Source organism: Anopheles arabiensis, chromosome 2 (genome assembly GCF_016920715.1).
Source record: "Anopheles arabiensis isolate DONGOLA chromosome 2, AaraD3, whole genome shotgun sequence".
Taxonomy (NCBI): Eukaryota; Metazoa; Arthropoda; class Insecta; order Diptera; family Culicidae; genus Anopheles; species Anopheles arabiensis.
Window position 1 is genome coordinate 8,220,995 of NC_053517.1, and position 15,406 is coordinate 8,236,400.

The window sequence follows — 15,406 nt, forward strand, 5'->3', positions numbered from 1 at the left end:
TTAATAGACGATATTTACTGAACTTAAAACATTCGACAGTTTAGTAAAAATGGATTTCTTTTTGGTTGTTCTAATGGATATCAATGGTAATGTATGCAACTTATTTCAAAATCAATTACAATTTCCTGCTTCTGATCTAAAATCATCTATCTTTAGAAAATCAATGCACATAAAGATCACACAAAAATCCCAACCATTACTTCCCACGAAAGCTCGTCTTAATCGATGAGATGAAACACCTCCATCCACTCCCATTCCAATACTGAGTAAAAGCAACGGGAATAAAGAGACTTTGTTTTCGACTTCGGCTAAAAACTCGTCCGAAGATCTGACAGGGAAAGCAGTGCCTGCAAGGAAGGCGAGTAAATGACCACCATTTCCCCCCGTAGCCGGTATCTGGGTTGCAGCAATTTTTCACTGACTGTGCAGTTTTCCCGAATGGGCGGGAGCAGCAGTTTTTCAAGGACTCTCGCGCGGCACTGCCCACCGTTTGCCGTACTCGACCGGAAAAAGGGGTTAAGCGTTAGACCAGCCATAAAGTTCAATTTATTTTTGCTGCTTTATTGCCACCGCCAGCAGGCGAGCGAGTCAGCAAGCGGGCAAGCAAGCGGAGAAGGATTGAATTCCTAAGATTCGCTTTTTCAAACACGGCTGTCATAAGTGTCAGAGACGTAATGCCGGCATTTTCCCACCATCGCCAATAAGTGAAGCGTACCGTAATCGAGCCGACTGGAAATCCGCTGGAAGATCTCCTGCCTCTCGAAATCTGTCTTATCGTTCTAGTTGCAGCCGAAGCAATATGACTTACAAAAGTGCAGAGAGCACACGGAGGAACCTTTTTATCAACGACACGGCGGACGCAAAGCGGGTAGAATGAGCTTGAAGCCTTCTTCCTGCGGTTAGACCAAGCAGAGGAGTTATTTCGAATGTAATCGATTGAAAATGCATTTCCGAACGTGCACGGCCCGGTGCCACTAATATGGCCATTTTTACGACCAATCGACTATTGTTCAACGAGCCATTTTGAAATGGTTGGCAGTGACAGGAAAACCGCATCCACCAACTGGCGGGCTGGGAGGAAAGGATTTAAAACAAAAAACGAGGCGAGATAAATAAATAAGCAGTCCGAGCTTAAAGTTTGCTGTCATAATAGTTCATCTGATTATCTGGAACGAATTCAAACGTCATTAGGCAAAGTAAACAGGACGAGTCGCATGGAGCAAATGGAACGCGTATGATTAATCTTTCAAATTCGATCAGTCACGCCTGGGCAGGTGCCGGAAATGAGGTACAGAAGAGCGCAAAACAAAAAAAAAACACCCGGAAATGGGATAATCGGTTAAAAACGGTTGCATAAATATTTGCCCAAAAGCCACCATAAAATCGTTTCCAACCGTAGGGGTTTTTTTAGCTTTCCCTTTTTTTGCCGACACTGTTTCGTTTCAATTATTTTCAATGCTTTTCGAGCCGCTCTACATAATTTTGACGAGTGCCCATCACACTTGAACATTAAAAGTCCCGTCCGAACGTGCCGTGTGGCATTGCGCTGCGTATGCATGTTGGTAATGGTTCGGAAACGAAGGATGTTTAAATGTCCGTTCGGGTGTGTTATTTTATTTTATTTTATTTTTTTGCTGCTGCTGCTGCTGCTCCTCCCCAGCTAAAGTAATAATCCTTGTGCTGTATCTCATCACACGCACATATTCCCGTTGGTGATGCGTTTGACTTTATCCAATCCTTCTACTCGCACAGAATCAAAAGGGGGGAAACGGAATGGTCCCCAACCAGCACGTCATCGCTCCGCAATTGAGTTCTTATTTTGGGGTGGCTCTTTAAATCGCCTGGAGTTCGGTTCTCCCCACCCACATTTCGGTCATGAATTTTTTATGATTTATTTTAAACCTGTCATAAAACATGTGCTGAATAAACAATGCGCATCACACACCACGCGTCAAAACCCCTTGCTTGCTGCACACTTCCGCAATGATGGCACTTGTGCAAATAAGCCGCCTAAAGCCGTTTGTTAAAAAGAAAATAAAGTGGTTCCATTGCCAGTGGTTCACTTTCAATGCCGCTGTCCCGATTGCGGTCTCCAGGAACCGATGGAAACCTGAAACTGTGGCATCTGTTGCCATAAGTAACCCACCGCTGAGTGCGATTTTCCTTCCATGTAATGACAATTTTGACCAAAAATTAAAAGTGGAAAAATGTCCGCTCATAAGGTGGGTGAACGGAATGGAGCGCCAACACTTCCACACTGCTAACAGGGCGGCAGTAAGGCTCATGTATCACGGCTCCGTGCTGAAATCTGTAACTCCTGTTCCGTTGGCTCTGCTTGCTACTGCGCCCAGTTTTGTTTTAATGGCTATGCTAATGTTTCCGCGGGTTGCATTTCCCTGTGTTATGCCGCAATGCCGCACACTCCTCGTGGGGCTCATAATTAGGATAATTGAAATTTAATTTTTATTTTGATCATAACTCGCGCGATATAATTATAAACGGTCCTGCTGCCACAGCTTGCCTAGGCGGTCTGGGATTGCAGTAGGAAAAGAAACGCTCGCCAAACACACAACCAAAATGCACACACACACACGTTCTCGGCTCGTTTGTGCAGGAACAGTGCTGCGAGCCAAATTGCCGACGACGGAAGGCTTGACGATGGCAAACGTAAAACCATATAGCGCGAAGAATATTGTCCTTCCTTTTCCGCCATGCAAGATACGCGAACCAGCCAACCAGCCAAGCAGAAGCCAGCCATTGGCCGCACAGAAAGCAGTGTAAGAAAAACCCCAAGATGGAAGTATTAATTATTCTCACGATGGTATTATTCCAAAACCGGCACACCGAAAACATTCACATCCTTCCCTTCCCGCCCCTGGCGCATGGTATTTCAACTTTTCACGCTCCTCAGCTTCGTTTCGTTCGAACGCCACGACAATTCGTCGGCCGAGCAGCTTCAGCACGTACCACGCATACCGCATCCGGATCAACTTTGCCATACTTTTTCGTCCGTAAACTTTTTCTCCGTCAGGCCGCGCACACGATATGGCTTTATTAGACTTGAAATTAACAAAGTTTTTTCACCCCATTGTGTAGGCGCACTTGTGGGTAAAAATCGGGCAAATGGAGAGGGAGGATCAGGAGATTGACACTAGGACACTTCCTGGGGATCATCTTTCTGCTTCGTGCGGCGGGAAGAACCTTGTCAGCTAGCCAACACGCAGAAAGGGACAGTGCCAGCCGGTCACAGCATTGTCACCCGTGCACGAGTTTTTACTCGCCCGGCGCCATCATCCATGGCCTCCAACAGAATGTGTATGTTTTTCCACGTGCCATTGCCCAACACAAATAACAACACACAATGAAGGCCTAACTAAGGTCATAACTGCTGGTAAAATTCTCGTTCACACGCTCCTTTGCGAAGCGTCACCCTCACGAAACCGTTTCCGAATTTCTGGAGGCATTCTTGGGAAAATAGCTACGCCACTCACATACTTCGTTTGCCCCTCATACGCCACACCACTGCAGATGATTCAAGCGATAACAAGTTTGTGGAAGCGAATTAAAATTTGACACTTGCCCAATAAACTCGGTGGAAAACTGAGGATGGTAAGAGACAGGCGCACGAAACGGCCAAACTTGTTCATGCACCGCAGTTTGTCTTTGCCGCACATACCGATGCCAAAATCACCAAACATGGTGCGCATTTATTGCAGGATAATTGCTGCTGATGAGTGGGAAGTGATTAATTTTCCCGCTTAAATGTAGCGCTTGAGTTTTTGTGTAAGACATCTAACGAGACAAAAAACGAGAGAAGTATCATTTTTTACTGGAACACTTGAGTCAAACATAATCATCAGTTGGGCGGGGACAAAAAGCAGACACACTGAATTTCATCCTGGAAAATCCTTCCGAAATAAAACCAAAGAAACGAACTGCACTCCAACCAAAACACTTCACAGCAAGCAGGACAGCAAAGAAGCCGGGGCTGCTCATTCATTCCTCATCTATGATTCAGTGGGTATTTTTGTCAAAATCAGCTTATCATATTTCATACCGCTGCTGTTGAAGCTGCTGCTGCTGCTGCTGCTGCTGCCGGGTCTTATTTTCTCAAGAGTCTGACAAGCTCTGAACAAAACTGTTCATCACTACTGAATACGTACGTTCGTATCACATGCTGAATGCACACGAGCTGCACACGCTTCGCGCATACAAACCAGTGCAATCCCGGTTTGTGGCGACAAGTACACGATATCTCTCGGCGTCTTTCAGAACAAAGGGAAGCCAAAGAATAATGACAGGACGCAACGTACGGATAGCCAGTGCTGCTGTGGCATAGTGACAAGAAAATGCAATCCAGCGTAGGGGTCTTTGGTTTGAGGTCAGTGTCGCTTAAATCCTTTTTGATCGTTGCGGGCCACCATGTGTAGCTGCTATGCAATCGAGCCTGAGCACATGTCATGAAAGATAAACCCATCCTTCCTCTTGGTGTTGCAGCATTCTTCAAGTGGATTGATGCTTTGTATCTGAGTGGATCACTACATCAACGTTGCAAGACAATCTAATTAAGATGTTTTCGTTTTATCTGTTGAAACAATAGGACTTTTTCTTTCCTGATGTGTTGTTTGAATAATGTTAGATGTGTTATATGCATTCATTCGATCCAAAATTTGACGTAATTTCGATATTCCAAGCAGAGACCACAGTTTTGCATTGCGTGTAAATATTATTACTGAAGGCAATATATTTCAGTGTCATGAGCAACAAAGAATCTATATAGTGCATTAAACACGAAGCATTCGAATTATGAATCGCTACTCGCTACATGAACACGGCGAATGCGAACATTATTACATTTTTAATGCTTTACAAATCTACCCATTACTACAAATCAGATCGAATCGTTCAAAACATATGATCGGGCTGGTACAGCTTCTAAGAAATATCTTATGGTAAAGGCTCAACATCGCCCAGTGTAACCTCTAACACTTTATCAAACCAACACACATACGTACATAAATCTACGCCCAGTACACAGATTTTGGGGGCGATTTGGCTGCCTATTGGGCGAGCAAAAATGTTGATCAGATTGTACCATAAAACCTGACTAATGTGTAGCTGCTCCCGTTTCCTCCACGGTTAACTAGTTCGTCTGTTTCTCTTCTCCCTTCGATTGGTTCGATCTTTTCTCAAGCAAATCCCCGGATCTGAGTTGCTCGGGACATGAATTATTTTGGATACGGTAAGTAAGATGTATGCTTCTCGCCTGAATTTTCTCTCTTTCTCCTTCGTTTGTACCGAAAGCCGGGTGCGAGGGAGTATGTATATGTTCATGTTTATTCATGAAGCTAACCGAAGGCCTGGTTCATGTGCGCGCACATGTTCCGTGTTTGTCATCGGGCTGTCGAATTGAGCACAGACACACGCAGAGCGCGGCAATGAACTTCCCCCAAAGGATGCTTTGAAACGGGTGCAAAAACATTTCCGGAAAACATACCCTCGTGTAGAGAGAGGGATGGCGAATGCGTTGTGTTAGGTGGAAAAAAGGATAAAAGGCAGCGCAAACCGATTTCAGATTTAAGGATCTTGTATTCTTTTTCGTGTTTGCTTCGTACCGAGAAATCCCGATGTTTTGCTGCGTTAGCGGGGTGCGACAAACGGAAAGTTATTTGGCTCGCAGCGGGGCTCGAGTGGAAGGGCTTAGGCTCACGCTGCTTTCAAGCAATCGGTGCTCAGCGGTAGGCTAATGTCGAGATTGGCCCCCGCTCCCACATCGGCACAGCTGACAGTCTTCGGTAAAGTGATGAAAACCACCGCGCGTCTCTCCCTGCGAATAACCGGAATTAGCAAGCAAAGGGAACGCACTTCGTGCCTGGATATCGCAGCCAAAAAGTGCTCAGCTCTAAAGCCTCGCGAGTGACGTGTGTATTTTACCAGTTTCCTACCATTTTCCTCCACAACGCGACAGCCGAGTTGGAGCTACAGTTCGAGGAAATTAATCATTGATAAGATGATTACAGTTTCAAATCTGTGCCACCGGTCTCTCAGCGTGCATTTAGAGAGTTGTCTTCGCGATGTGCAAGACGGAACGGGAGGGATGTTGACGGGGTAGGATTTATCGTACCGCCAGGAATACACAGCGCAAACTGAGCCGATGAAATTGAACTCCCCCGGTTTTGCCGCTCGTCTGCCTAGCAATGGTAAATGGCCCGTGGAAAGCAAGACAGGGCGAGTAGTGGCACAAGAAGTGTTGTCAATTCTGCGTACTCGTTCGAAGGTAGCTGCTTTACCTATTTCATGAATGAAGTTTTAATAAAATATCCTCTTCGACGCTGATCCTTTCGTTGAAGTATTTCACCTAACCCAGCCTTGTTTACCAAGCACTCGTTTCAATACTTCTTTGTGAAACGAAGACTAAGGCTATTGCTTTAATGTTAGAACTTTGTTCTAAAATAATAGGCTCCTTTCTGAGTAGTCAAATATAAACCATGTCATTTAAAAATGATTTTCAATTGTTTCAACGTTTTGTAAATGCGTGCGAAACGTATCAACTAGCGTCACAAGCATATCAAAAGCACGTATGGAGCACATCATAAAATTGAAAATTTGAATATGTCTCCTACGCAAATATGTTCCTCTTTTCCCACCCATCCCCTCAGCTACCGCAACACATTTTCTGTTCGCTTTGGAATCGCTTTTCTATTCGAATCAACATGTCCACGCATCACATTTTCCCCGAGCCAATATTGAAACTGCGCGTTGCAATGTTTTCAATCCTTCTTTTTTCTTGCAAAAGAGCGGAAGTAGGTGAGACGGGAAGAATTGGCACACCAAAACGTCCTCAGCTTGTCAGTTCGCCGCGTACTCTTCCTCCTATATACTACTCGTTTGGCAGTAAGATAACATATGCCACAGGCGGTAACAGCTGCGTACACACGTACTGGCCTTCGATGCCAGTTTTATTGTCCCAAGTATCTTCCAAGACGCCTAATCCAAATACCTCGATCGCTCTCGCACAGACTAACGACGATGCTCGACTAACCGAGCATGGTGCGTGAAGGGCAAAATGCCATAAGCGGTTCCGGTACCGCAAAAGACGTCGCGTATCGGTTCGAAGCAGGAAGTGCGATGGCGCTTTAAGTGATCAGGGCTCCACCGTCCTCCTTCGGAGCTCGGGGTTGACCATCACTCGTTAACCTGCTCGTCTCTATTCTAACCGCCCGTTTGGACGATGCTTTCGTCCTTCTGGTCGGCCGAAAAGGCCCCTCTGTACAAACCGAAACACGCTCTGATGGGAAAGTAAACACGGTTCACTGTATAAGTTCAAACAGAGCTAAATTGGAAAATAAATAGCGCCAACGAAACGGAGGATAATATGCTTCACGGTGGAGCAAATTTTGGATATCATGAAACGCCACACGGGTGGGTGAAGGGAAGACGTGCCTCCTGTGGCTAGTATAATATTTCCAGGCTCGGCATGATGTCATCGCTGCACTGCTAAAGCGTTCTTGCAGCGGGGTACACCATCATTTGCTGATTTTTCTGTACATCCACTGCCGAGGACTACCGGACAGATTGTGTGAATAAAATAATGTCGAGCTTTCATTCGCAGCGGTCTACAAATCAAAGCATTATTAACGGTACAGAAGAAACAAAAACATACTATCGTAGGCCACTCTAGAAAACCCGTTTGAAGTTTTACCCAGCAGATTCAATTGAAAAAATGCACGCTGCTTGACTGCTGCGAAGATCAAATAATCGATTCATGGGGAATAATCTTCAACGAATATTGTCACAAGTGATGTAAGGACGGGCAATGAAAACATAAAACCAAACCTTAAAAAAGCACAAGTTTCTATACTAGAAAGCTTTATGATTCGAAATATTTCACATAAAATTACTAAAAATCTTCACAGAACCACATTCATCCTCCTTATACTGGAAGAAACCCCACACACGTACACACCCACACTTTGGTGGTTCGTGGTTGATAGACAAAAGGTATCCCCTTGAGCCGCCCAAGAAGATTATACGTTGAGTAGTTTCTTCAAGCTGAGCGAAAGGCTTATGCTAGGAATTGCAGATATGCGAATGGATGCGGAAAACAAACAGCCCCAACACCAACACCAACTGCGATGGGCATGGGAAATGGGCAGGAAAAACAAACACCCACCGACACGTCTTGTTGCTGCGCGGCCCTTTCATGCAAACACGCTTGGGGAAACCTTCCCAGCTTTACGATATTGCACAGGGATGTTAAATTTATTTGCTTTTAATCCTGCTTGGAGGGGTTCGAACAGGTTCGATTCGGTTGTGTAACGTGGTTTGGGGTTTTTAATGGCTTCTGCACCGTGTGTTCAACCCACTGGCGGCCTATCGGGGAATGACTGGCAGATCCTAACCTGCCTTGGAGGACGTCCGTTCAGCGGTAAGTGTCCGTGATCGAGGGTGAACCAGCAGCATGTGGTAACAGAAACTAAAACGATTAATATTTGTCGTGTGTTGCGATATGTTCAGACAATTAAATCGGAGCTATTTCGTAAATTTGTGGAAAACTTTATCCATTTTCCCACAGCTGAGACTCGATGGTTTCTCTCTTTACTTTGTTAAAACCAGGCATTTTTCAACATATTTCCTAGTATTTCTATCCTGGCTTTCTTTCACAGCGAATATTGTGGTGTTACAAACAGAATTTCTCGCTTTTATGTAATTGTACCCCTTTCTAGTACTACACTACTGCTCCGGCTACGGGAGAAAGCACCGAATGGAAATCAATTGCGTTGGACCTTGCAGAAATTGCTGCGTCTTATTAAAAAGCTATCCGACTGTCCTGAACTGTACGTTATTATTAATTAACAAAACTGTATTCCTTCACTCTCTGTATGAAATTTTATTCTTGCTCGTACATTTCACTCCAACGCACCCAAAACCTTTTGGTCAGCCACATATATGTGGTTTTGTAAAATCATCCCGTGTCAAATGTGAAAGATCTCATCCCAAACATCTTTAAGCCTAACCCTTTTTATTGTACTTTCCGCAAGGGAACACAAAGTGTAGATACGACCCTTATCCTGGCGCTTAAGATGTCTACCGTTCCTGGATCGCAAAACCACCAGCATGCTTATTTCCGCACTTTGCTATTCATACTTGCTAATGCGTATGTTTTTGTAATTCCAAAAAACATTGTTTCTTCCAGTTCGGACCTACACAAACGGAAGATCAAAAATACAAACAGCCTACCTTCTTACAATTGCCACCTACGTTCGCTTAAGAAAATAAACGAAATGAAAGCCTCCAACGTTTGCCCCAGCACGCCCCCGAGGATCCCATAGCCCATTGCTTACAGCACAACCCACACCTGTGCATCTGTTTTTATAAGAATGGTAGACTAAAAGGCACCAGTCGGGGCTTATTGATTCAGGATCAAAAGCATTCGAGTGTCATGCAAGCCAAATTTGTAATGTACAACCACTCATTCCCGAAAAGCGTCCGTGTTTCTAGGACCATTGCGTGAGTCATGGTTTACGTACAAACGCAGAAACGGTCCATTATGAGGAAAACTGAAGTATCATCCACTTTGTGCCTTATAGGAAATGAAACCAGCATGGGCAACAGAAAAAAATCAAGCTTCAGGCGTGTTTGCTGTGCAACACCGCGCCAGGCACACCTTCTGCTTAGCCTTGGTTTGGCTTGGCTTAAAGGTGTCCGTTAATCATGCCAGAAGAGAAAATGAAAATAAAAACACACATACTCGCAGCAGCACAGTACAGTATCATCGTTCTTGGGGGCAGGTTGAATAATAAAATAAAAATATGAATATTACACCCACGGGGTCAGTTTTGTAACCTGCATAACCCTAAAAGGTGGACGCAACTTGTCGTACCAAGCCAGGATTATGCGAGCTATACGGTTTCCGCAGAATGGTAGCAGACGGTAGAAAGAACTCAAAAGCACAACCAAAAACAGTTCCTCGGTGATATGAAATTCTCATGGCCCTGTACCTTTTTTCCAATACCACAGAAATGGCGACCGACGCTTTTTGTAGGTTTAGTATACCAGATAAAAAAATTGCTCGAATGAACAGACCCAAAAAGTCTCAGAATGTTCTAGAAAAATATTCAGAGCCTGATCTTATAAGCTCACTTTAATCAAGGGAATTGTCTCACTGTCAATAAAAACACCGAAAGGCTTCTGGAAACAAACATTAATCATCATCACACGTCGCTCAAAACCGCGACCAGCTAATTAAGTTTCAATTTCCACGGATTGAATAACGAAAGAAAGACGCACGCCCGTACACGTCGCTCATATCGTCATTGTCACCTCCGCATGCGAGTCGTGCGGGTGACGTGTCCTTTTCTCGGGAGGACATTTTTTTGTCTTCGCCCGTCGGCTTCTTTTGCCGTCAACATTCAACGCACATTCGAAAAAGTTACACGATTATCCCTTAACAAGCTTTTTATTCGCTGCTGCGCTGGAAAGGAGAAGATCTAGAGTGTTCCAGCCGTCTCCACGATGAAGATGATTGGAAACGGTTCACTGGTTAGCGGGATCCACCATGGCGAACCCCTATCGCCGCCTCACAAACCACACGTGCAAGCTTTCGGAAAAGTTTAATTGATAAGGCAAATGTGTTCTGTCCGCCGTAACGACTTCATGCGTGATGTTTTACGTGAGGGAATTGGCCATGTTCTTCCCTTCCCCTCGAAAACCCAACCCTCGCCATCTTCACAAACGCAGAGCAAAGAAACAAGTTGGCGGAGCAAAAGTTCGTAAACGATTCTTTTCTCTAAGCTTGCGGCGTTTTGTTTTTCTTTTCTACACAATCACCATACCACCAACATATTACACATATACACACACTTCAAAGCACACACCCTCACACAAACACACACACACACATGCACGCGTACATATATTGGAAACTGTTTGCCACAACCACACACCAACGGCTGTTCCTTACGGGTTGGGATGGGAGGCGCCATGGCCAGACCTTTGTACCTTTGGCGGGTTTCGGTGCGGTTTTTCGGTTAGGTTATCTCTTTTTTTAACGGAAACTTTTTCCCACAACGGCATACGAGGCCGAAGAGTTTGCCTTTTGCCATGTTACTGTTGTTCTTCCGTTTTTGTTGGTTTTCCACACAATATGTCCTGGTGCTCGCGCACGCACAAAAACATAAATTCACAGACACCCTTCCTGCCGCTGCTTTGCCGTCGTGTGGTTTTGAGTGGCTGTTTGAGTTTACTTTTCACTTGAGCTTCACAGACAGAGTCGAATGCTTCGTATGCGATTTTTTTTTGTTACCCCTAGGCCAGTGAATGAACATTCGCGCAAAACAACAAAATTTCGCGAAAAACACACATCCACTTTCACAAACAGTTAAGGAAATTTCCAATTTGCATTAGCTCTCGTTGTGCTCGCAGTTTGTGCGCTCTCAGTTTTTCCAAACCCCGTCAGCATATCTCATGCCAATCCTGATTCAGGCTCTCTTTCTCTCGCTCTCTCTCTCTCTTTCAATGGAAGATCCATTCGTTTTCCATACGCTCTATCGCTCCTTTTTTTCCTTAACAATTCTGGATCTTAGCAGCTCGCGTACATTGTTGCGCAAAATTATGATCTATGCTATCCACGAACTCGTTTTGACTAACACGTTTAACATAGTCTATGGACAGTAAGTTTTTGGGGCCCGAAAAGCTCAAACACCCAAGCACAGTATAGTCACCGTTCACTCGCTGCTGTCTAATCGCTTACAAAAACCCATGCACTGGGAGGCTGAGCGAGATCCACAAACACACTGACTTTGCTTCAAGAGAAAAGCACGCTGCTGGATGGCTTTTCCAATTCACGCGACTTTTTTCTCCCATTTCCACCCCGAACGGAAGACGATGGCGCCACGGTAAGCACCGTACAAATACAAACGAAGCACGAAGCAGCGCACCAACACTGACGAACAACAGACGCACATCTGATGTCTTTACGTGCGGCATTCTGCCGACGGTTTCTCTCGATTGGAAGAGAAAACAGACCTTTCCGTGGTACCGTGTAGGCCGAGCAGTGCAAAGATGTGATCAACAACGATGTAATTATTTGTAATGCGTGTTGAATGCATCGGTAGGCATCAACAATCCCTACGCTCCTATCGTTGAAAAGAAAATGTATGTATTTGTTTGGAAAATCCCGGAAACAAAACCTAATCATTCTAGTCGTTCCGTCGCTAAAACTCGATCGCTTTTAATTCGCTCACCGATATCCCTCCATCACAGAAACGTTACCAATTGCTGCGTCTATCAATCAGTAAACCGGTATTAAAGCACGCGTTTGGTGTTGCAAATCGAATAAGGAAAAAAACCAAAGGCCAAAACTGAAACACGAAAAACTAAAAAAACTGGAAGTACACTTTTCGGTTGCGGACACAATATGCAATGCTAGTGGTCTGTGTCTAATGCTTGCACCCTTTCGGTTGAAGGGCATCCGTTCAACTGATGCTGGTGCGCGTTCTGGATACGAAAGAATCCCTAGGACCATCGCCGCCGCCGTCGTCGTGTGCCACCTCCGCGACGAAGCCCTGCCGCGACTATCTACGCACACAACACGTAACACAAGGTATTGCAAACTAACGCTCACACACAAACACACAGCGCAGCAAGAACGCGCGCGCCATACAACAGACGTGCGAAAGGGGGGAAGGGGGGGTGGGGGATGCTCCAGAGGGGGAACGAGCGCACACCAAACAACAACCGTACACACAACAATACCGAGGTACACCGTGCGTCCTCCTGGTAGGCCGACTGGCTGTGGGATGCTGCGCTCGTGTCGCGCTGCTGCGTACCGAATGGGAAACTGGCCACCGTTTGCTGCGAGAAATTCGGGAAGCTCGTTCAGCATCTCCCGCGGATGACCCGAGCACGCCACGAACGACCGCACTCGGGACGCTGGTCTCCCGAGCGGACGGTTGGCGCAGACTCCAGACTCCAGGATGCGTGTTGACATGGGAGCAAACCATCGTCATCGCCGTCATTAGCGTCGTCATCAGCAGGGGTAGCCCTTTTTGGTGAGCAGCAGACCAGTGCTAGGTGAATGTGTGACCTGTTAGTCAACGCGCTCAGGCATTGTCCTGTTTACGGAGAGCAAAATCAATTCCCACGCAGAAATCTTTATACACACGCACACACAAGCATTCGGCCAGCATCCAGCAGGAAATGGAGAGACTTTCTCCGAAATTGCTCCCACAGCGAGGCTCTTTGAAAGTCCTTCAACACGCACACACAAGCAATGAATTTCCATATCACATACACACACGTGAATCCTTTTGAGAGCGTCCCAATGCATACCAGTGTTTGCTTTAGTATTGGCATTTCTTCTCCTTCCGCCTTATCGTTCCCTCGGTTCGTTGCTTTGAGCGAAAGCACACGAAAATGTTACCTAGACGACAGGGATGGTGCTGAGAGCGTTGGTCTGGTTGGATCCTGCGCACCAGCATCCGGGAGATGGTCTCTCCAAACACACATATCTTTGCGAGATGCAGAATTTTCCTCCACCAACATGGGGAACACGTCGTCGTCATGTGCTCTGGGCTCCGCAAGTAAATCTTTCCACACGAACTGCTCATCATCATCATCATCATCATCAGTAGCACCACCATCACCATCACCACTGCCTACAGGTCATCGTCATGACCGGGCATCATCATCGCATCACTCGCGAGCAAAAGCTCCGAAGTGGTATAGTCACTTGATGGGTAGGTTCTGTAAGTTCGATTCCATCGTCGTTTCGAAACTAGTTCACCAATACCAGCGCACCAAACTGAAAAGGCTCACGAGCAGCAAGGGATGTAAGCTTGAGCTCCTAATGTGACAGACGTGTGGCCGGTACGCTTCCAACGGGCTTACATGTGGCGAAGCGGCGGGTCTATTAAGTATGTCTCATTTTTGCTTCTTTTTTCACTTAAAATTATTACTTGCATGCATGGCACTAATCTGAACTGGAATATTTTTTTATACTACCACATCAATATGGACATCAATATGTTGCAGAAAATATTACATAAACGATAATTTAACAATCCTAATAAAACATTCTCACCCTCTCCCAGTGCTGCCACGGTGCTTTATTTCCAATTCTTAACAGCTGATTGCATAGCTGCAGGCGCACCAGGCGGTACACAGCGGCGGTACTCATTTTATTCGATCCACTGCACTCGTCCGTCAGAAAGCACGCTATATTGTGACAATCGTACACGGAAGAGCATCAAAATCCTCCAGCACTATAGCGCAATTTCCGGTCCAGCTATACACGTGCGAAACAATACTGCAGTGAACACGGCTGGGACAATGCAGAGCGCCTACCCAGGTTTGTGCTGCTGCTGCTGGCACAAATAAATTGTGCCCCAAATACCGTCGTTGAGCAGCCGGAGCGTAAATGACTGGAAGGGTGTAGAAGGCAGCAAAACAAACAAATCGCAAACAAAACAAATCGGGCGTGTCCCGGGCAGGAAAAACGGGGAAACAACCAGCAAATTTCTCCATTGTCACGTGCGCCACGGATCGATTAATTGGTATGATTTAAAGCAAAGGCAAAAAAACAAGCGAAGGAAGGATTGTTTCAGTAAGAAATAAAACCTAATTGTCAAGGCTAATCATGTTGCTTGCCAAGCCGACACATATACTCACAGGTGAACACAATTGTTACCGTGCTTTCAAGAACGATATGTCGATACCGTACTTCACTTTCCCGCAAGGCGTGTTAGTTAAACGACAGCAGGGCTAAATAAAACAAAAGACTGAAAAGAATCATGGCAAGCTGTCATAACGGCACACCTTCCCACACGCGCTCCGTTGGCGCAACATAAACGCTACTGTCACACATACACACCTACACGTACAAAATCGATAAACAGAGCCTACCGCAGCGCCAAGATGACACGGTGCTGATGGGCCCTTTGAGTGGAATTAAAACAACTAGAGACGGAACGTGATTCAACAGGCAACACCATCGCCAGCATCCACCCTACGTTACTCTCGCTATCGATGTAAATGCTTCTTCTCTTGTTTCTTATATTCGCTTGTTGGAAGCTCATGCTGCCGTACACCTATCGCTGGGCCCTACCCTACACTACCTCTTCGCAGCGAAACTGAAACGATGCTAGAGAAAACAGACACCGTCAATCATGTAGCCACAAGCAACCCCTCCGGGTGAACAGATAAGAAAACCGGGAATTACTTTGCTACCCACACACACACACAACAACAACATATACACATCGTGCCTTTGCCAACACTTCCACCCTTTATCTCCCTTTAGCATGGTTTTCACTACCTGTTCCTGCACAGCCCACATTTTCGCCCAACTTTCGGTACTTCTAATTTGCCCACGTGGTTAAGCGAAAGAATGAAATAGCACGCTACC

The 15,406-nt window shown here is 45.7% G+C and overlaps 1 protein-coding gene across 18 annotated transcripts in view; it reads right to left on the minus strand.

Moving 5' to 3' along the window:
* The window catches only part of LOC120900882 (peripheral plasma membrane protein CASK), a 197,608-nt gene that overhangs the window by 93,834 nt on the left and 88,368 nt on the right, over positions 1-15,406 (minus strand). For 2 of the 18 annotated variants that reach the window (XM_040308600.1, XM_040308592.1), the window contains exon 1: positions 12,246-12,489. The exons of the other annotated variants lie outside the window; for them this stretch is intronic. The gene's annotated coding sequence lies outside the window, so the exon portion shown is untranslated. Of the gene's footprint in view, positions 1-12,245; positions 12,490-15,406 lie in introns of those variants that run through there. 18 annotated transcript variants of the gene reach the window in all.